Source organism: Saimiri boliviensis, chromosome 8, assembly GCF_048565385.1.
Source record: "Saimiri boliviensis isolate mSaiBol1 chromosome 8, mSaiBol1.pri, whole genome shotgun sequence".
NCBI classification, from domain to species: domain Eukaryota; kingdom Metazoa; phylum Chordata; class Mammalia; order Primates; family Cebidae; genus Saimiri; species Saimiri boliviensis.
In genome coordinates, this window is record NC_133456.1 from 70,294,107 (window position 1) to 70,316,916 (window position 22,810).

The 22,810-nt window shown below is 40.8% G+C and overlaps 1 pseudogene; it reads right to left on the reverse strand.

The window, feature by feature from the left end:
- Window positions 1-19,873: 19,873 nt before the first annotated feature.
- LOC120367609 (elongation factor 1-alpha 1 pseudogene) lies at window positions 19,874-21,622 on the reverse strand (annotated as a pseudogene).
- Window positions 21,623-22,810: the final 1,188 nt, after the last annotated feature.

Genomic DNA, 22,810 nt, shown 5'->3' on the forward strand with positions numbered 1-22,810 from the left:
TGGTCAACACGGTGAAACCCCGTCTCTACTAAAAATACTAAAAATTAGCTGGGCATGGTGGCACGTGCCTGTAATCCCAGCTACTCAGGAGGCTGAGGCAGGAGAATTGCCTGAACCAGGAGGCGGAGGTTGCTGTGAGCCGAGATCGTGCCATTGCACTCCAGCCTGGGCAACAAGAGCGAAACTCCGTCTCAAAAATAAATAAATAAATAAATAAATAAATAAATAAATAAATATTCTCATTTTACTGGTCAAATGGTTGTAGGTGTACTTGTTTGCATGTTGAGGCCATCTGTAATATTAATGCATATTATTTTTGATTAAATGGTTGGAAAAATTCAATGTAATGTTTCTGTGGATAAATCCACCTATGACTGGCCCTGGACAAAGGGGAATGAGAGTTGAAAATGTAATTATTTACTCATGGCAAAGTGTGGCATGATTTTTGCTTTAAAGGAAATAATGCTCCATGCATTATAGATGATAATTAGTTTTAGAGGTCCCATTCAATCAGAAAAAAACCATGCAAATCCTTCCTTCTTTTGGAATGTCTTTACCAGTAAGTGTACTGGAAATGATTCTACATTAAAGTGAGTTTTGATAAAAATTTAAACAGCAGTGCCATCTAAAATTAGAACATTTACTTCAGACATGACTTATTTTGATGCATCATAAAATTATGAAGATCAATTATGAAGCAACTTTTAAGATTGCAATGTTCTCCGTTTTTGCAAATAGAGCACTAGCTAGTAGATTTTAGAATTTGGATATTCATCCAAAATTAGAAGCTAAAGAAGCACTGGAGTTGGCTATAATTAAGGCATGGGTAACTGGAGACCTCGTAAGCCTGCTTTCAACAGGTATATGTTAATTATTTGTCGTCAGCAGGCTCTATTCACATCCCCAAAACCAGCTCATTTTAGCTCACTAATTCTCAAAGCTTCTTCATAAGTAGGAATGCTAATAAAAATCTATTTTGCAATAGAATATAGGGAAAGAAACTCTCCCTTGTCAAAGGTAAGGCTGAAATTTTTTTAAGAAGAATTTGTATTGTTTTAATTACTATTACGTACAGAAAACTCAAGAATGTACACATACCCCTCCAGTGCCAACTTCTTTAGCCTTTGCCTTTCCAGCTTGGCTATGTGAGCCACAGATATGGGACCCAGGACATTACCTCCACAGTGACAACACATCTCATCATACCTGTCATTGTAATTGGTCCTGATCGCTTCCACCAGCTCAGCTAAACCTCTTTGTCTTCTGAGCTCACCTGTGCGAAGGCGACAGTGGTACAGGTCTTCTTACATGTCCCAGTCTTGCCTTCCCCTTAATAATGCAGTAAGGGACCCTCCATTTTATGAGACAGGGCAGGCAGGAAGACAGCCAGCTCAATGAGATCCACGTCCTGTGTGTCCGCCACCAAGGTGATGACGGTGGTAACTCCTGCTAGAAGGACAATGGTCTCCTGGTGGGGATGTCCCCTTGCCAGTAGCTTTTGTCTCAGCATGGCCAATAGTCTCTGCTTCTGCTCTTGCCAAGTCTCTGGTCTATACTTGTGGGCCAGTGTAAGCAGCTGAGTGGCTGTTTTGGAGATCCAAAACCTGGTTAATTGCAGGATACACTTTCAGCCACTTATAGTGGATAGCTCTTTAACGTGGCAACCTGACATAGTGGGACCATTTGACAAAGCAGGTGAGGTTCGTTTTGGGCTGGATATCCTGTCCAATGCCAAAATTCTTAGGCCTTTTCTCTGACAGGTGATTCACCACTTTCTCGGCCTCCTGCTTCTTCAAGACAGCAGGGTCCGGAGCCACCTTCTTTCCCTTGGCCCTCTTTCCTTTCAGCATCTTGGGCAGCAGGAGAGATAGGTTGAAATTGTCATAAAGTTTAGATCAGGGTATCGGGCACAGTATTTTAGCCTGTATGAGATAGATGGGTAGATAGATAAGCACATACATACATACAGCATTTATGTATGTGTATGTGTACATGTACACATTTACGCCAAATATAGACCTATAATACTTAGAAATACAGTGTACATTTTGATATTAATGTCATGATATCAAATTCTATATGATGACATAAACTTTAGTTAGAGTCAAGTTGGTTGTGAGAAAACAAAAACTGATTCAAACCAACCTAAATAATAAATGGGACAAATCCCTTGTATCCCCCTAACTAGTATTACAGCATAGCTAACATAACCATAAAGCGCAAGGGCGGACCTGGCTTCATTCGGTGATGAATGGTGTCATCAGGGCTGTATCTTGGTGTGTTTCTCAGACTGTGTCGACTTGGCCTCAGGTTGGTGCTGGCAGCCTCCTTTCCCCTACCCCCATCATCTTTCCCATTGTGCCAGCTCAGCAACCCCTCCAAAAAGAACTGTGCTTTCTCAGCATCTGTAACAGAAAACCCCAGGTGGGGCCCTGATGAGCCTGCCTTGAGTCATTTGCTTGCCTGTGCCGATCAATGTGGCCTGAAGTACAGGGTTCCCTGATCACCCATGCCTAGGTCACGTGCCCACGCTTGTGTCTGGGTGAGGGATAAAAGGGGAAGTGTCTCTTTGCCTTCCCCAACCACCTGAAGAGGGTTATCTCATGGAAAAGAATGTTCTGATACAAAGAGAACGTAGAGACGCATAGTGGCTACATAAAAATGATGTATGTTCTGCTTCAACAAACAAGGCCCTATATACATGGCCCCTGCCTGGCAGTGTAGCCCTTTTAGCTTTTCTTCCCCATAAATACATTAATTCTAACCAGACCCAATTGCTAGTGTTCCCTAAATTTGATGTGTTTGTTGAGTGAATGAATGAGCAACTGTATCAGTAGAGGTACCTCGATGCTATTGTTAAGTTTTCAGAAAACTTGAGGCCCCCTGAAAAGTTCAGATAACTTAAAAATAACTGATGTTCCCTAATGATCTTTATTATTTTGTAAAGTATTGAGTAAATATGAAAGTGGACTCATTGATGATGGTTATATATGAACGTACTTCTACTTATGTATGCAAGAATCTGTCTCCTCTCTTAGAATAAAGGCAGGAGTCCCTTTGTGCTTTCAGCCTTCAAAGCACCTACTATAATGTTATGCATTTACCACGTGGTTACTTAAAGTTTCTGAACTAAAATGCGTTGGTTCCAGTTCTTAGGCAGGGCAATTCCTGCTTTTCCAGGATGGTTATTTTCCCTCAAGAAGCTACCAAATACTGTGATTTCCATGTGTATATCTGATGAAGAGACTTTGCCCAAGTGTAAATATTCTGACCTGATAGTTGTCCAGAGCAGCCTGCATAATAAAAATTGTGTTGCCTGATTTCTAGATTGAAGTTGAGCACCAGAACATTTTAGAAATATCAGAGTCCATTGGTGGCCAGGTGCAGTGGTGAATGCCTGTGATCCCAGCACTCTGGGAGGCTGAGGCGGGTGGATCACTTGAGGACAAGAGTTCAAGACCAGCCTGGACAACATGACGAAACCTCGTCTCTAATAAAAAATACAAAAAAAGAAAATTAGCTGGGCATGGTGGCACATGCCTGTAATCCCAGCTACTTGAGAAGCTGACACATGAGAATCACCTGAACCCAGGAGGCAGAGGTTGCAGTGAGCTGAGATCATGCTCCTGCACTCTAGCCTGGGCAACAAAGTGAGACTCTGTCTCAAAAAAAGAAAAAAAAAAGAAAAAGAAATATTAGAATCCACGGATAATAAATCTCCTGCTTACAGAGATTTGCCTCTATTGTTTGCAGGCAGACTGGCCTACCTGTTTTTTAAAAATGGTATAGGGCTTTTTAGAAGGAAGTACTAATATGCACCAATTAAAATTTGTTCTCTGAACTCTTTTTCTTTAAATATAAGTTGTATCTGCCATATATACTACTATTAATAGATCACATTAGTATACTAACTTATAATCTGTAAATTTATTTCACATGCATAAATTTCACTAAGACTTGTAACTCATGTAAAAGTAAAAAAAAAAAAAAAAAAAAAAAAAACAAGGGCCGGGCACAGTGGCTCAAGCCTGTAATCCCAGCACTTTGGGAGGCTGAGGCAGTTGGATCACGAGGTCAAGAGATCGAGACCATCCTGGTCAACAAGGTGAAACCCCGTCTCTACTAAAAACACAAAAAGTTAGCTGGGCATGGTGGTGCGTGCCTATAATCCCAGCTACTCAGGAAGCTGAGGCAGGAGAATTGCCTGAACCCAGGAGGCGGAGGTTGCGGTGAGCCGAGTTCGAGCCATTGCACTCCAGCCTGGGTAACAAGAGCGAAACTCCGTCTCAAAAAAACAAAAACAAAAACAAAAACAAAAGAACAACAACAACAATGTTTTAGTTGAGTATAAAGTGAACCAGTAAGTGCTTAGTTGCCAAGAAACCTGATGTGACTTCAGAGTACATCAACAAAAGTAAATGTCTGGACAAAGGCGGTGATATTTTCATTGCCACATATAGTAGTTTTGATATTAATGTCATCTGGGGTGTTGTTTAGCTATGGGCTTCATCAAGTTCTAAGACGGACATTGATTGACACAGCAGGAGCTTGTCCAAAAGATAGCAGCCCAGAGGATGTAAGATCTGAGGCCAAGTCACATGAGTAACAGCTGAAGATGCTGAAGATATTTAGTCTTAAAAAGAAACCCACAATAGTTAATTGAAAAAATAGCAACAGAATCTAAACACTAATAGGGCTAATTCTTAAGAATGCTAATTCTTAAGGAGAATTAGACCTTTTCCACAGATGAGCTAAAAGCTACACATTTTGGTTCAATATTTTTTATTTATTTATTTATTTTTAATTTATTTTTTTATTGCATTTTAGGTTTTGGGGTACATGCGAAGAACATGCAAGATTGTTGCATAGGTACACACATGGCAGTGTGGTTTGCTGCCTTCCGTCCCCTCACCTGTATCTGTCATTTCTCCCCATGCTATCTCTTCCCACCTCCCCACCCCCCGTCCCTCCCCCATTTCCCCCCAACGGACCCCAGTGTGTACTGTTCCCCTCCCTGTGTCCATGTGTTCTCATTGTTCAACACCCGCCTATGAGCGAGAATATACGGTGTTTGATTTTCTGCTCTTGTGTCAGTTTGCTGAGAATGATGGTTTCCAGGTTCATCCATGTCCCTACAAAGGACGTGAACTCATCGTTTTTGATGGCTGCATAATATTCCATGGTGTATATATACCACATTTTCCCTATCCAGTCTATCATCGTTGGGCATTTGGGTTGGTTCCAGGTCTTCGCTATTGTAAACAGTGCTGCAATGAACATTCGTGTGCACGTGTCCTTATAGTAGAATGATTTATAATCCTTTGGATATATACCCAGTAATGGGATTGCTGGGTCAAATGGGATTTCTATTTTTAGGTCCTTGAGGAATCGCCACACTGTCTTCCACAATGGTTGAATTAATTTACATTCCCACCAACAGTGTAAAAGTGTTCCTATTTCTCCACATCCTCTCCAGCATCTGTTGTTTCCCGATTTTTTAATGATCGCCATTCTAACTGGTGTGAGATGGTATCTCAATGTGGTTTTGATTTGCATTTCTCTGATGACCAGTGATGATGAGCATTTTTTCATATGTTTGTTGGCCTCCTGTATGTCTTCTTTTGTAAAGTATCTGTTCATATCCTTCGCCCATTTTTGAATGGGCTTGTTTGTTTTTTTCTTGTAGATCTTTGTAAATTCTGGATATCAGCCCCTTGTCAGATGGGTAGACTACAAAAATTTTTTCCCATTCTGTTGGTTGCCAATTCACTCTACTGACTGTTTCTTTTGCCGTGCAGAAGCTGTGGAGTTTGATTAGGTCCCATTTGTCTATTTTGGCTTTTGTTGCCATTGCTTTTGGCGTTTTGGTCATGAAGTCCTTGCCTACACCCATGTCCTGAATGGTTTTGCCTAGATTTTCTTCTAGGGTTTTTACTGTGTTAGGTCTGATGTTTAAGTCTTTAATCCATCTGGAGTTAATTTTGGTGTAAGGTGTCAGGAAGGGGTCCTGTTTCTGCTTTCTGCACATGGCTAGCCAGTTTTCCCAACACCATTTGTTAAACGGAGAGTCCTTTCCCCATTGCTTGTTTTTGTCAGGTTTGTCGAAGATCAGATGGTTGTGGGTATGTTGTATTTCCTGTGAGGCCTCTGTTCTGTTCCATTGGTCTATATCTCTGTTTTGGTACCAATACCATGCTGTTTTGATTACTGTAGCCTTGTAGTATAGTTTGAAGTCCAGTAGTGTGATGCCTCCTGCTTTGTTCTGTTTGCTTAGAATTGACTTGGCTATGCGGGCTCTCTTTTGGTTCCATATGAAGTTTAAGGTGTTTTTTTCCACTTCTGTGAAGAAGGTCATTGGTAGCTTGATAGGAATAGCGTTGAATCTGTAAATTACTTTGGGCAGTATGGCCATTTTCATGATATTGATTCTTCCTAACCATGAACATGGAATGTTTCTCCATCTGTTTGTGTCCTCTCTTATTTCGTTGAGCAATGGCTTGTAGTTCTCCTTGAAGAGGTCCTTTACATTCCTTGTTAGTTGTATTCCTAGGTATTTTATTCTCTTTGTAGCAATTGTGAACAGCAGTTTGTTCTTGATTTGGCTCTCTTTAAGTCTATTACTGGTGTATAGGAATGCTTGTGATTTTTGCACGTTGATTTTGTATCCTGAGACTTTGCTGAAGTTGTTTATCAGTTTCAGGAGACTTTGGGCTGAGATGATGGGGTCTTCCAGATATACAATCATGTCATCTGCAAATAGAGACAATTTGATTTCCTCCTTTCCAATTTGGATACCCTTTATTTCTTTTTCTTGCCTGATTGCTCTGGCTAGAACTTCCAGTACTATATTGAATAGGAGTGGTGAGAGAGGGCATCCGTGTCTAGTGCCAGATTTCAAAGGGAATGCTTCCAGTTTTTGCCCATTCAGTATGATATTGGCTGTTGGTTTGTCGTAAATAGCTTTTATTGTTTTGAGATATGTTCCATCAATACCTAGTTTATTGAGGGTGTTTAGCATAAAGCGTTGTTGAATTTTGTCAAAAGCCTTCTCTGCATCAATTGAGATAATCATGTGGTTTTTGTCTTTGGTTCTGTTTATGTGGTGAATTACATTTATGGACTTGCGTATGTTGAACCAGCCTTGCATCCCCGGGATGAATCCTACTTGATCATGGTGGATGAGCTTTTTGACATGCTGTTGCAATCGGTTTGCCAGTATTTTATTGAAGATTTTTGCATCTATGTTCATCATGGATATTGGCCTGAAATTTTCTTTTCTTGTTGAGTCTCTGCCGGGTTTTGGTATCAGGATGATGTTTGTCTCGTAAAATGATTTGGGAAGGATTCCCTCTTTTTGAATTGTCTGGAATAGTTTCAGAAGGAATGGTATCAGCTCCTCCTTGTATGTCTGGTAGAATTCGGCTGTGAACCCATCTGGACCTGGGCTTTTTTTGGGTGGTAGGCTCCTTATTGCTGCCTCGACTTCAGACCATGTTATTGGTCTATTCAGGGTTTCGGCTTCTTCCAGGTTTAGGCTTGGGAGGATGCAGGTATCCAGGAATTTATCCATTTCTTCCAGGTTTACTAGTTTATGTGCATAGAGTTGTTTGTAATAATCTCTGATGATGGTTTGGATTTCTGTGGAATCTGTGGTGATATCCCCTTTATCGTTTTTTATTGCATCAATTTGGTTATTCTCTCTTTTCTTTTTTATTAATCTGGCTAGTGGTCTGTCTATTTTGTTGATCTTTTCAAAAAACCAGCTCCTGGATTTATTGATCTTTTGAAGAGTTTTTTGTGTCTCTATTTCCTTCAGTTCTGCTCTGATCTTAGTTATTTCCTGTCTTCTGCTAGGTTTTGAGTTTTTTTGATCTTGCTCCTCTAGCTCTTTCAATTTTGATGATAGCGTGTCAATTTTAGATCTCTCCTTTCTTCTCATGTGGGCACTCATTGCTATATATTTTCCTCTAGAGACTGCTTTAAATGTGTCCCAGAGATTCTGGTATGTTGTGTCTTCGTTCTCATTGGTTTCGAAGAACATCTTTATTTCTGCCTTCATTTCATTGTTTATCCAGTCAACATTCAAGAGGAAGTTGTTCAGTTTCCGTGAAGCTGTGCGGTTCTGAGTTAGTTTCTGCATTCTGAGTTCTAACTCGATTGCACTGTGGTCTGAGAGACTGTTTGTTGTTATGATTTCTGTTCTTTTGCATTTGTTGAGGAGTGATTTATTGCCAATTATGTGGTCAATTTTAGAGTAGGTGTGATGTGGTGCTGAGAAGAATGTATATTCTGTGGATTTGGGGTGGAGAGTTCTGTAAATGTCTATTAGGTTTGCTTGTTCCAGGTCTGTATTCAGGTCCTGGATATCCTTGTTGATTTTCTGTCTGGATGATCTGTCTAATATTGACAATGGGGTGTTAAAGTCTCCCACTATTATTGTGTGGGAGTCTAAGTCTCTTTGTAAGTCATTAAGAACTTGCCTTATGTATCTGGGTGCTCCTGTATTGGGTGCGTATATATTTAGGATCGTTAGCTCTTCTTGTTGCAGTGATCCTTTTACCATTGTGTAATGTCCTTCTTTGTCTCTTTTGATCTTTGTTGCTTTAAAGTCTATTTTATCAGAGATGAGAATTGCAACTCCTGCTTTTTTTTGCTTTCCATTTCCTTGGTAGATCTTCCTCCATCCCTTTATTTTGAGCCTTTGTGTATCCTTGCATGTAAGATGGGTTTCCTGGATACAGCACACTGATGGGTTTTGGCTTTTTATCCAATTTGCCAGTCTGTGTCTTTTGATTGGGGCATTTAGTCCATTGACATTTAGGGATAGAATTGTTATGTGTGAATTTGATACTGTCATTTTGATGCTACCTGGCTGTTTTGTTGGTTAGTTGATGAAGCTTCTTGATTGTGTTGATGCTCTTTTACCATTTGGTGTGTTTTTGGAGTGGCTGGTACTGGTTCTTCCTTTATATGTGTAGAGCCTCTTTCAGGAGTTCTTGTAGAGCAGGTTTGATGGTGATGAAATCTCTGAGTGCTTGCTTGTTCACAAATGATTTTATTTTTCCATTACTTATGAAGCTTAGTTTGGCTGGATAGGAGATTCTGGATTGAAAGTTCTTTTCTTTAAGGATGTTGAATATTGGCCCCCAATCTCTTCTGGCTTGTAGGGTTTCTGCTGAGAGATCTGCTGTGAGTCTAATGGGCTTCCCTTTGTGGGTAACCCGACCTTTCTCTCTGGCTGCCCTTAGCATTTTCTCTTTCATTTCAACCCTGGTGAATCTGACGATGATGTGCCTTGGGGTTGCTCTTCTTGAGGAATATCTTTGTGGTGTTCTCTGTATTTCCTGGATTTGAATATTGGTCTGCCTTGCTAGGTTGGGGAAGTTTTCCTGGATAATATCCTGAAGAGTATTTTCCAGCTTGGATTCATTCTCTTCATCACATTCAGGTACACCTATCAGACGTAGATTGGGTCTTTTCACATAGTCCCACATTTCTTGAAGATTTTGTTCATTCCTTTTTGCACTTTTTTCTCTGTTCTTGCCTTCTCTTTTTATTTCATTGAGTTGATCTTCGACCTCTGATATCCTTTCTTCTGCTTGGTCAGTTCGGCTATTGAAGCTTGTGCATGCTTCACGAAGTTCTCGTGTTGTGTTTTTCAGCTCCATCAATTCACTTATAATCCTGTCTATGCTGTCCATTCTCGTTAGCAGTTCATCCAATCTTTTTTCAAGGTTCCTATTTTCTTTACGTTGGGTTAGAACATGTTCTTTTAGCTCACTGTAGTTTCTTACTACCCACCTTCTGAAGTCTGATTCTGTCATTTCATCACCCTCCTTCTCCATCCGGTCTGGTTCCCTTGCTGGTGAGGAGTTGTGATCCCTTTTAGGAGGAGAGGTGTTCTGGTTTCGGGAGTTTTCATCCTTTTTGTGCTGGTTTCTTCCCATTTTTTTGGGTTTATCCACCTGTTGTCTTTGTAATTACTGTCTTTCAGATTGGGTCTCTGAGTGAGCTTCTAGTTCGTGGATGCTGAAGTTACTTCTTCTTTTTTTTTTTTTTTTAAGCTTTCCTTCTAACAGTCTGGCCCCTCTGCTGTAGGACTGCTGAGGTCCTCTCCAGGCCCTGCTTGCATGGGGGTCACCTGCAGCAGCTGTAGAACAGTAAGGGTTGCTGCTAGTTTCCTCTTCTGCTATCTTTGTCCCAGAAGGATGCTCGCCTACTGTCAGTCCATTCTCTCCTTTATGAGGTGCGTCCTTGGATCTATGGGGGTCAGGGAGCTACTTGAGGAGACAGTCTATCTTTTATTGGGGCTTAAGTCCTGAGTTGTGAGCTCCGTTGTTCATTCAGAGCTGCTGGGCAGGTATGTTTAGGTCTGCTGCAGCTGAACTCATAAAGCACTTTTTGTTCCCAGGTGCTCTGTCCTAGGGAGTTGGAGCTTTATGAGTTTCCGTTGCACTACTGCCTTTTTTGATTTTTCTTTCAGGTCTGACCCGCCCAGCTAGCAGCACGCCTAGCCACTGCCTGCCTGCAGGGGCTTTGCTGAGCTGCTGTGGGCTCCGCCCAGCTGCCCTGAGCTCTTCCCAACAGTCCTGTTTATATGGGCATAGTTAGAACTGTCTCTGCAACGGTGGCCCCGCCTCTGTTATGGCAGACTCTCTCTGTTGTGGCAGGTTGCCTCGGCAACAGTGGGTTGCCTTGGCAATGGGGGCCTGCCTCCGTAGTGGTGGAGAGTCTCAGTAATGGCAGAAGCCCCTCCCCCACCGAGCCGGACCGTCCCAGTTCAGCTGTGCTTGGTTTGAAGGGCTCAACCCAGAGGGTTTCCAATTCCTGTTTTTGTTTTCGTTGTTGTTGGGGGTGGAGGGCTGGGACCAACCAAGCCTGATCACCTGGCTCCCTGACTCAGAGTCTTTTCTTTTAAGTTGAACGACCCCACGTTCCAGTCTCTTGTTGAAAAGGCACCGGGATCTCCTGTGCTGTGACTCACTGAGTCGGCTCGAACTGCGGTGCTGGCTCCTGGCGGATTTTTTGCCTAGGTATCTCCTGGCCTGGCTCACTATTTCAGATGAATGGGCAGCTCTGCCATTTCAGGGCTTTGATCACCAGCTAAGAGGGCTCCCAGACCGGTGGCTTTTGTCTGGAGAACTGCAGCAACAGGGCGTGGTCACAGCAGCCGCATGGGCGGAATCAGCCCCGTGGGGGCCAAAACAGCCACACCGGCTGGGACTGCGACGCTGGCGACCCCTCTGCCTGGGTATCTCCTGGTCTGTGGGCAATAAGAGTTCGTCTGGAAATGCGGCGTCCACTCACCCTCTGCACTTTCACTGGGAGCCGAAGTCCTGAGCTGTTCTTAGGTTGCCATCTTCCCAGCATTCCCTGGTTCAATATTTTTTAAGTTGTCCTAATAAAAATACTGTTTTCAAATGACCTAATGCTTTACCTGCCACTGAAAATGATAACTCAAAGTCTGCATGATCGTATATCAGGCACACCAGCTGTACCATCTACTAGCTTCATGATATTGGACAAGTTACTCTACCTTGCTAAGTCTCAGTTCTTTAATCTTGAAAATGAATTTTTAGTATTATTGGAAGGATTACATGAGACAGTGCAAGTCAAGCCATTGGCACTGTGTCTGCTGGGAGTACGTGCTTAATGAGGGGCAGCATTATTATTAGAGCGACTTGCAAAGGGCTTCTCTAAACCATGCAAAAATAATAGAGGAGGAAAATAATAGCAGTGGTTAACTCCCTAGGCCCTCTACATAACCAAAAATTGAAAAAGATTGGTGTGGAAACCTTGGTCTTCTATCATGTGCTGCAGTGATTGATGTCAATGATCCTTTTATCTTGAATTTTATTTGAAGCCTCAGCCAAAGAAATTATCATTTTTCTTTCTTAATAAGCAAAAAAAGTTTATTGAATATCTCCCTGACTTTATAGAATGCCAGAATATTCTTATTCTTATTTGAGACAGAGTTTTGCTATTGTTGCCTGGGCTGGAGTGCAATGGTGTGATCTCGGCTTACCACAACCTCAGGTTCAAGCTATTCTCCTGCCTCAGCCTCCTGGGTAGCTGGGATTACAGGTATGTGCCACCACACCAGGCGAATTTTGTATTTTTTTTTTTTAGTAGAGATGGGGTTTCTTTTTTTGGTCAGGCTGGTCTTGAACTCCCAACCTCAGGTGATCCACCTGCCATGGCCTCCCAAAGTGCTGGGATTATAAGCATAAGCCACTGTGCCCGGCCATCAGAGTATTATTTTTAAACACTTGGAGAGGAGACTTACTCAAGACGTGGTGGAAGTGGAAGAGGATGGGTATTGAGCCAACCAAAGCCCAACTTACAATTTGTGGTATACCTCATGCATAAAAAAATAATTTAAACACTTAAAGTGGAATACATAGAACAGAGATGTACAATAATATGTAGCCCAAAAGCAAGATAGAATTGATGAAAACCATTCAAATTCCATCAAATATCAAATATTTAGTAGGCACCATGTAAAACTTTGAAGAATAAAAGCTGAATATAGGACATTTAGAAATAACTGTAGGAAATGATCTCTGTCCTGAGGATTTTACACAGTATAGCCTGAGAGACAGACATACATAGAATTCATTGTAAATACAAACAAAACAATTTAAAGCAAATGCCGTGTGATATGGTCTGGCTACATCCCCACCCAAATCTCATCTTGAATTGTAACTTTGACAATTCCCACATGTTGTGGGAGGAACCCAGTGGGAGATGATTGAATTATAGGGGCAGGTCTTTCCTGTCCTGTTCTTGTGACAGTGAATGAATCTCATGAAATCTGGTAGTTTTAAAAAGGAGTTTCCCTGCACAAGCTCTCTTCTCTTGTCTGCTGCCATGTGAGATGTGTTTTCCACCTTCTGCCGTGATTATGAGACCTCCCCACCCAAGTGAAACTGTGAGTCCAATAAACCTTCTTATTTTGTAAATTGCCAAGCCTTGGATATGTCTTTATCAGCAGCATGAAAATGGATTAGTACAGTAAATTGGTACCAACAAAATGGGGCACTGCTGAAAAGATACCTGAGAATGTGGAAGCAATGTTGGAACTGGATAACAGGCAGAGGCTGGAATAATTTTGAAGGGCTCAGAATAAGACAGGAAAATGTGGGAAAGTTTGGAACTTCCTAGAGACTTGAATGGCTTTGCCCAAAGTGCTGATGGTGATATGTACAATAAGGTCCAGGTCCAGGTCCAGGCTGAGGTGGTCTCAGATAGAAATGAGGAACTTATTGGGAACTGGAGCAAAGGTGATTCTTGTTATGTTTTAGCAAAGAAACTGGTGGCATTTTGCCCCTGCCCTAGAGATTTGTGGAACTTTGAACTTGAGAGAGTTGATTTAGGGTATCTGGTGGAAGAAATTTCTAAGCAACAAAGCATTCAAGAGATGACTTAGTAGCTGTTAAAAGCATTCAGTTTTATAAGGAAAGCAGAGCATAAAAGTTCAGAAAATGTACAGCCTGACAATGAGAGAGAAAAGAAAATCATATTTTCTGAGGAGAAAGTCAAGCCAACTGCAGAAATTTGCATAAGTAACCAGGAGCCGAATGTTAATCCCCAAGACAATGGAGAAAATATCTCCAGGGCATTTCAGAGGTCTTCACAGCAGCCCCTATCATCACAAGCCTAGGAGGAAAAAATGGTTTTGTGGGCCAGGCCCAGGTTCTACATGCTATGTGCAACCTAAGGACTTGTGCCCTGTGTTTTAGCTGCTCCAGCTGTGACTAAAAGGGGCCAAGGTACAGCTCAGGCTATGGCTTCAGAGGGTGCAAGCCCCAAGCCTTGGCAGCTTTCATGTGGTATTGAGCCTGCAGGTGCACAGAAGTCAAGAAGTGGGATTTGGGAACCTCTGCCTAGATTTCAGAGGATGTATGGAAATGCCTGGATGTCCAGGCAGAAGTTTTCTACAGGGGTGGGGCCTTCATGGAGAACCTCTACTAGGGCAGTGCAGAAGGGAAATGTGGGGCCCGAGCCCCCACACAGAGTTCCTGCTGGGACACTGCCTAGTGGAGCTATGAGAAGAGGGCCACTGTCCTCCAGACTCCAGAATGGTAGATCCACTTACAGCTTGCACTGTTACCCTCAAAAAGCTCCAGACACTCAACACTAGCCTGTGAAAACAGCCAGGAGATGGACTATAACCTGCAAAGCCACAGGGGTGGAGGTGACTAAGACTGTGGGAATCCACCTCTTGCATCAGCATGACCTGGATGTGAGACATGGAGTCAAAGGAGATCACTTTGGACCTTTCAGATTTGACTGCCCTGCTGGATTTTAGACTTGCATGGGGCCTATAACCCCTTTGTTTTGGCCAATTTCTCCCATTTGGAATGGCTGTATTTACCCAATGCCTGTACTCCCATTGTATCTATGAAGTAACTAACTTGCTTTGATTTTACAGGCTCACGGGTGTAAGAGACTTGCCTTGTCTCAGATGAGTCCTTGGACCCTGGACTTTTGAGTTAATGCTGAAATGACTTAAGACTTTAGGGGACCTGTTTGGAAGACATGATTGTTTTGAAATGTGAGAATGTGAGATTTGGAAGGTGCCAGGGGTGGAACAATATGATTTGAATGTGTCCTTACCCAAATCTCTTGAATTGTAACTCCCACAATTCCCACACGTCATGGGAGGAACACATGGGAGGCGATTGAATTATGGGGGCAGATCTTTGCCGTGCTGTTCTTGCAATAGTGAATTAGTCTCACAAGATCTGATGGTTTTAAAAAGGGAAATTTTCCTGCACAATCTCTCTTGTCTGCCACCAGGTAAGATGTGCCTTTCACCTTCTGCCAGTGATTGTGAGACCTCCCCAGCCATGTGGAACTGTGATTCCAATAAACCTCTTTCTTTTGTAAATTGCCCAGTCTCTGGTATGTCTTTCTCAGCAGCATGAAAACGGACTAATACACTGTGGTAAAATAGAACAGAAAGCAGTTGATGCAGGTTAGGGAGGTGAGTTTGCAGAAGTGATATTGGTTGGTATTGGTCCTACCTTTCTCTAAGTGGTGAAAGGAAGATAAGCATAAGACACTGAGAATACCAGTAGTCAAGATCATGAGATGTGCAAGAGCGTTTGTCTTCCAGGGATGGCAAGCTGTCTGGAGTGATTTGAGTATAGAAGGTTGTGAGGAATGAAAGAAAAGCAGGAAATGGACCTAGAAAGGCGACAAGTATCAGATGTTAAGGAGGGGAAACCATGCTAACAAATTGAATAAGAGAAGGACCTCTGGGGAGGTTCCATGAGAACATATTCACCATTATGTATCATCCCTTGTGGAGTTATTGATGGCTTGTTTGGGCCATGGGATAACCAAATGTCCCAGGGAGGTTGCTGAACTTCTGTTGAGACAACTGGTAGAGGTCTCAGACTAAGGAGATGAGAGAAGATATAACTTGGAGAGCAATTAAAAGGTCTTGATTGAGGAGTGAAATCATGAAAATTGTGTTTTGAGAAAGTCAGACAAATACAGTAGTTATGAAGGTCAGAGGGGAATTGACTAGAGGCTGAGAATTGTGCTTCAAGACAACGTGAAGGAGTCTGTGTGTGTGTTCTGGCTAGGGAAATGGTTAGGAAGTAGTGAGACAGGAAAGAAACAACAGAGGAGTAAGTGGAAGGACTTGAAAATAAATATGTAGAGTCAAGGGAAGGAGGGGAGAAGAGGAGTAAATATACTGTATTACTATTATATATATGTATGCTTCATAGATATAAAAATATATATATGGTAATATATATATGAAGTACATATATATACATATGTATAGTAAATATATATGGTAATATATTTATATGTATATGAAGCATACATCATATATATTTTTTTTTAATGGTATACAACATTGGTGATTATATATATGTAATTATATATTATTATAAACATATAATTATAAACAATTTTATATAATTATATATAATTATATAATTTTGAGTTATATATTATAATTATATATTATATTTATATTTATATTATAATTATATATCTATAATTATATATTTAATAATTATATAATGGATAATATATATTTATAATTATAAATATAATATGTGATAATTATATATATAATCACCATAGTAGTGCTGTATTACCATATATATATATATATATATATATATATGTATATATGAAGGATGTATGCTTCATATATACTTGAAGGATGCTGTGGCTCACATTGGGCTTTTGGTTCCTTGTGGGTTCCTATAGTCAACCACTGTTCTTTTAAAAAAGGAAGAAAGGAAGGAAGGAAGGAAGGGAGAAAGAGAAACAGGAAGAAAAAACACTATCTTGCTGTCTTGTTCAAAGTCTTCTTTCCTTATTTTCTTAAATTATTTCTTTATATATTTATTTTTGAGATAGAGTCTGACTGTCACCCAGGCTGGAGTGCAGTGGCAGCAACTCAGCTCACTGCAACCTCTGCCTCCCGGTTTCAAGTGATTCTCGTGCCTCAGCCTCCTGAGTATCTGGGATTACAGGCATGCATCACCACATCCAGCTAATTTTTGTATTTTTAGTAGAAATGGGATTTCACCATGTTGGCCAGGCTGGTCGTGAACTCCTGACCTCAAGTGATTCACCCGCCTTGGCCTGCCTCCCAAAGTTCTGGGATTACAGGTATGAGCCACCAGGCCCAACCTATTTCCTAATTTTAATTCCATCCAATAATAACTTCTTTACTGGGTATAAAGTTCCTGCACTAAGTGGCCGATAAATTAGGGTACATGCAGAAGCTGAAATATTTTAAGATCATTAAAATTATGTTCTTGAAAAAATTTTAGTAATGTCCAAAGTTGTCCAAAAGGTAATATTAACTAAAATATTAATTTATAGATAGATAGATAGATAGATTTTTATACACACACACACACACACACACACACACACACACACACATATTTGGATAGTTGCCAAGGGCTTGGACATTTTCCCTTTGAATACTTGTATAACTGTGATGAGAAGGGAAGCATCTTTTATAGAAAGAAGAAGCTACTTCAGAGAGAAAGAGAGAGGTAGAAGGATCTCTGTTTTTAGAAGAAAATCTTTATGACAACATGTTTTCAGGTTTAGTGGTTATAGCTTTTTAAAAAGTATGTGTATATACATACATATACACACACACGCAAACACAAACACACATGTGAATACTTTAAATATATGTGGTGATACACTCAAATATTTTCCATATTTGTGTGTATGTTTAAATCATGTTTTCCACATCTATCTGTACATGTTTTACCTGTATAATTTAAAAAAACATAAAGTTCTATGTCTTTTAATAAAACACAGAACCATGTAACAAGTTCTCAGATTTAAAAGCAGTACTTTGTTTTTAATATAATTTCAACTTTTATTTTAGATTCATAGGGTATATGTGCATGTTTGTTACCTGTGTATATGGCATGAGGCTGAAGTTTGGGATATGAATGATCCCATCACCCAGATAGTGAGCATAGTTCCCAATTAGTAGTTTTTCAACCTTGCCCCTCCCGCCTCCTTCCCCCTTTAGTAGTCTCCAATGTCTATTGTTCCCATCTTTATGTCCATGAGTCCCCATTGTTTATCCCCCATTTATAAGTGAAAACATATGGTATTTGGTTTTCTGTTTCTGCATTTATTTTCTTAGGATAATGGTCTCCAGCTGCATCCATGGTGCTGCAAAAGACATATCATTCCTTTTTGTAGCTGCATGCTAGTCCATGGTGTATATGCCTCACATTTTCTTTATCCAATACACTGTTGATGGGCACATAGGTTGATTCCATGTCTTTTCCGTGTCTTTGCTATTGTGAGTAGGGCAGCAGTGAACATACAAGTGCATGTGTCTTTTTGGTAGAATTATGTATTTTCTTTTGAGTATATATCCAGTAGTGGGATCGCTGGGTTGAATGGTAGTTCTAAGTTCTTTGAGAAATCTCCGCACTGCTTTCCACCATGGCTAAACTATTTTACATTCCCACCAACAGTGTGTAAGCATTCCCTTTTCCCCATAGTCTCGCCAGCCTCTGTTGTTTTTGACTTCTTAAAAATAGCCATTCTGACTGGTGTGAGATAGCATCTCATTGTGGCTTTGATTTCCGTTTCTCTGATGATTGGTATGTTGAGCGTTTTTTTATGTTTGTTGGCCAAACTTGTATGTCTTCTTTTGAGAAATGTTCGTTTGTGTTCTTTGCCCACTTTTTAATGGGGTTGTTTCATGCTTGTTGGATTATTTAAGTTCCTTGTAGATTCTGTATATTAGAACTTTGTTAGATGCATAGTTTGTGAATATTTTTGCGTATTCTGTAAGTTGTCTGTTTACTCTGTTGATAGTTTCTTTCATTATGTAGAAGCTCTTTAGATTACTTAGGTTCCACTTGTCAATTTTTGTTTTTGTTGCAGTTGCTTTTGAGGACTTATAAATAAATTCTTTCCCAAAGCTGATGTCCAGAATGATGTGTCCTTGGTTTTCTTTTAGGGTTCTTATGGTTTGAGGTCTTACATTTGCACCTTTCTTTAATCCATTTGAGTTGATTTGTGTATATGGGAAAGATAGGGGCCCAGTTTCATTCTCCTGCATATGGCTAGCCAGCTGTCTCAGCACCATTTACTCAGTGGGGAAGTCCTTTCCCCATTGCTTGTTTTCGTTGACTTTGTTGAAGATCAGCGGGCTGTAGGTGTGCAACTTTATTTCCGAGTTTTATATTCAGTTCTGTTGGTCTATGTGTTTGCTTTTGTAGCAGTAACATGCTGTTTTGGTTACTGTAGATCCATAGTATAGTTTGAAGTCAGGTGATTTGATGCCCCTGGCTTCATTCATTTTGCTTTGGATTTCTTTTGTTATTCAGGCTCTTTTTTGGTTTCATTTAAATTTTAGAATAGTTTTTTTCTAATTCTGTGAAAAATAATGCTGGTGGTTTGATATGGATATCACTAAATCTATAAATTGCTTTGGGCAGTATGGCCTTTTTAACAATATTGATTTTTCTAATCCACGAGCATGGAATTTTTTCCTGTTTATTTGTGTCACCTCTGATTTCTTTAGGCAGTGTTTTGTAGTTCTCCTTGTGGAGACCTTTCATCTGCATGGTTAGATATACTCTTAACTATTTTATTTTTTGTGGCTATTGTTGGGATTGCATTCTTGATTTGACTCTCAGCTTGAAAGTTATTGGTGTATAGAAATGCTTCTAATTTTTGTGCATTGATTTTATGTCCTGAAGCTTTATTGAAGTCATTTGTCAGTTCCAGGAGCCTTCTGGTGAAGTCTTTATGGTTTTCTAGGTATAGAATCATATTATCAGTGAAGAGTGATAGTTTGATTTCTTTTCCTGCTTGGATGCCTTTTATTTCTTTGTCTTGCCTGTTGCTCTGGGTAGGACTTCCAATACTGTGTTGAATAGGAGCGGTGAGAGTAGGTATCCTTGTCTTGTTTCAGTTCCCAAGAGAAATGCTTTCATCTTTTGTTCATTCAGTATGATGTTGACTGTGGGTTTGCCATATCTGGCTCTTATTATTTTCAGGTAAATTCCTTTGGTGCCTAGCTTGTTGAGGGTTTTAATCATGAAGGGATGTTTGATTTTATCAAAGGCTTTTTCTGTATCAATTGAGATTATCATATGATTTTTAATTCTGTTTATGTGGTAAATCTAATAGTTATCTTTTGATGGGGATTTTTATATTCTTTTTGGGCTTTATATTTTCCAGAATAAATATACAGAAAATAATCCTTCTTACATAAAGGAAAAGTACTTAAATATTACTCTTTTAATGGCATTTCAGTAGACTTTTAGTTTGAAGTGTAAAGCATCAGTATGTTTGTCGCACTCAAGTGGCGGCTACAGCATTTTTTGAACAATTTTTTTTTTTTTTCTCATTAAACTTTTTTTAATGGGTCTCAAAATTCTGTGACAAATTTTTGGTCAAGTTGTTTCCATTAAAAAGTACTGATTTTAAAAACTAATAACTTAAAACTGCCACAAGCAAAAAAGAAAACCAAAGTGGTCCACAAAACATTCTCCTTTCCTTCTGAGGGTTTTACGATGCATTGTTATCATTAACCAGTCTTTTACTACTAAACTTAAATGGCCAATTGAAACAAACAGTTCTGAGACCGTTCTTCCTCCACCACTGATTAAGACTGAGGTGGCAGGTATTAGGGATAATATTCATTTAGCCTTCTGAGCTTTCTGGGCAGACTTGGTGACCTTGCCAGCTCCAGCAGCCTTCTTGTCCACTGCTTTGATGACACCCACGGCAACTGTCTGTCTCATATCACGAACAGCAAAGCGACCGAGAGGTGGATAATCTGAGAAGCTCTCAACACACATGGGCTTGCCAGGAACCATATCAACAATGGCAGCATCACCAGACTTCAAGAATTTAGGGCCATCTTCCAGCTTTTTACCAGAACGGCGATCAATCTTTTCCTTCAGCTCAGCAAACTTGCAGGCAATGTGAGCTGTGTGGCAATCCAGTACAGGGGCATAGCCAGCACTGATTTGGCCTGGATGGTTCAGGATAATCACCTGAGCAGTGAAGCCAGCTGCTTCCATTGGTGGGTCGTTCTTGCTGTCACCAGCAACGTTGCCACGACGAACATCCTTGACAGACACGTTCTTGACATTGAAGCCCACATTGTCCCCAGGAAGAGCTTCACTCAAAGCTTCATGGTGCATTTCAACAGATTTCACTTCAGTTGTAACGTTGACTGGAGCAAAGGTGACCACCATACCAGGTTTGAGAACACCAGTCTCCACTCGGCCAACAGGAACAGTACCAATACCACCAATTTTATAGACATCCTGGAGAGGCAAGCGCAAGGGCTTATCAGTTGGACGAGTTGGTGGTAGGATGCAGTCAAGTGCCTCAAGCAGTGTGGTCCCACTGGCATTGCCATCCTTACGGGTGACTTTCCAACCCTTGAACCAAGGCATGTTAGCACTTGGCTCCAGCATGTTGTCACCATTCCAACCAGAAATTGGCACAAATGCTACTGTGTCGGGGTTGTAGCCAATTTTCTTAATATAAGTGCTGACTTCCTTAACGATTTCCTCGTATCTCTTCTGGCTGTAGGGTGGCTCAGTGGAATCCATTTTGTTAACACCAACAATAAGTTGTTTCACACCTAGTGTGTAAGCCAGGAGGGCATGCTCTCGGGTCTGCCCGTTCTTGGAGATACCAGCTTCAAATTCACCAACACCAGCAGCGACAATCAGGACAGCACAGTCAGCCTGAGATGTCCCTGTAATCATGTTTTTGATGAAGTCTCTGTGTCCTGGGGCATCAATGATAGTCACGTAGTACTTGCTGGTCTCGAATTTCCACAAGGAGATATCAATGGTGATACCACGTTCACGCTCAGCTTTCAGTTTATCCAAGACCCAGGCATACTTGAAGGAGCCCTTTCCCATCTCAGCAGCCTCCTTTTCAAATTTTTCAATGGTTCTTTTGTCAATGCACCCGCATTTGTAGATTAGATGGCCAGTAGTGGTGGACTTGCCGGAATCTACATGTCCAATGACGACAATGTTGATATGAGTCTTTTCCTTTCCCATTTTGGCTTTTAGGGGTAGTTTTCACGACACCTATGTTCTGGCGGCAAACCCGTTGCGAAAAACTTTTTGAACAATTTTTAAAATTATTTAAGTGAAATTCATCTCAACAAGAATGGTTCTCAAATGAAAGAAAAATGAGTAGTTTATTCATTTAGAAATAGTTTCTTTTTCTCTAACCATGCAGTCAGTATCACTATTTTGGTCTTTTGGTTCAATCTGACAACTCTACGTTTCTCGGGTATACATGTGTAATCCATAAGTAGTGAATCTGGAAGAAGTAAAGAGGTGAAAGGGGACTTTCTGCTTGGACATTTGCCCTTTGAATGCTAGTATACCTGTGATGAGAAGGGAAATATCTTCTGTAGAAAGAAGAAGCTACTTGGGAGAGAAAGAGAGAGATAGAGGGATCTCTGTTGTTAGAAGGAAAGCTTTATGACAACATGTTTTCAGACTAGAGATGAAAAGAAGACTTCCCAAAAAGCTGAACTGAGATTGGAAAATGATGGGGTGTGACTCTCAGCGCATCTTGGACAATGTGATAAGCAAGGGAAGCACGGCTAGAGTGTGGTAGAGAGCTCGCAGAACCTGAACTGGTCATTCTCTCCATGGCCATGTGACTCTGATAAGAAGCCTGAGACCTATCCTGGGAATGAAAAGTAGAGAGAGAATGAGAAAGCCAAGTCTTCAGAAGCGTGTGTGTGTGTGTGTGTGTGTGTGTGTGTGTGTGTGTGTGCTTGCGCACGTGTATGCATGTGTGTGTGTATGGTGTGTGTGTGGTGTGTGTGTGTGCGTCTATGCATGTGTGTGTATGGTGTGTGTGGTGTGTGTGTGTGTGTGTGTGTGTGAAAATGGCATATGAAAGAAGCACAAGAATAGGTAATTTGATCTGGTATACCAATCAAGTTGTGACCTCAGTGAAAAGAGTTATGGCTTCTCCGTCAGTCAACCCAGTCAAAGATTAAATAATATAGATGAGAGGTTAGAGGATAATGGCACAGTGACCATAGGAGCTACTTTAGAGGGAGCTATTACAACCACAGAAAGTGAGAATTAGCTTAATACTACAACAGATTAAACGTACTAATGCACAACTCTAATCAGATTATGATACTCCCTCCTCAGAAAGCTTCCATGCCTCCCATCCCACCACACCCCAGGGCCTATTGAAGGAAGCTCAGATTTCCTGGCCTGGCATGCGAAGTATTTCAAGGTCTGGCATCAACCTCCTTTAAACCTTTACCTCC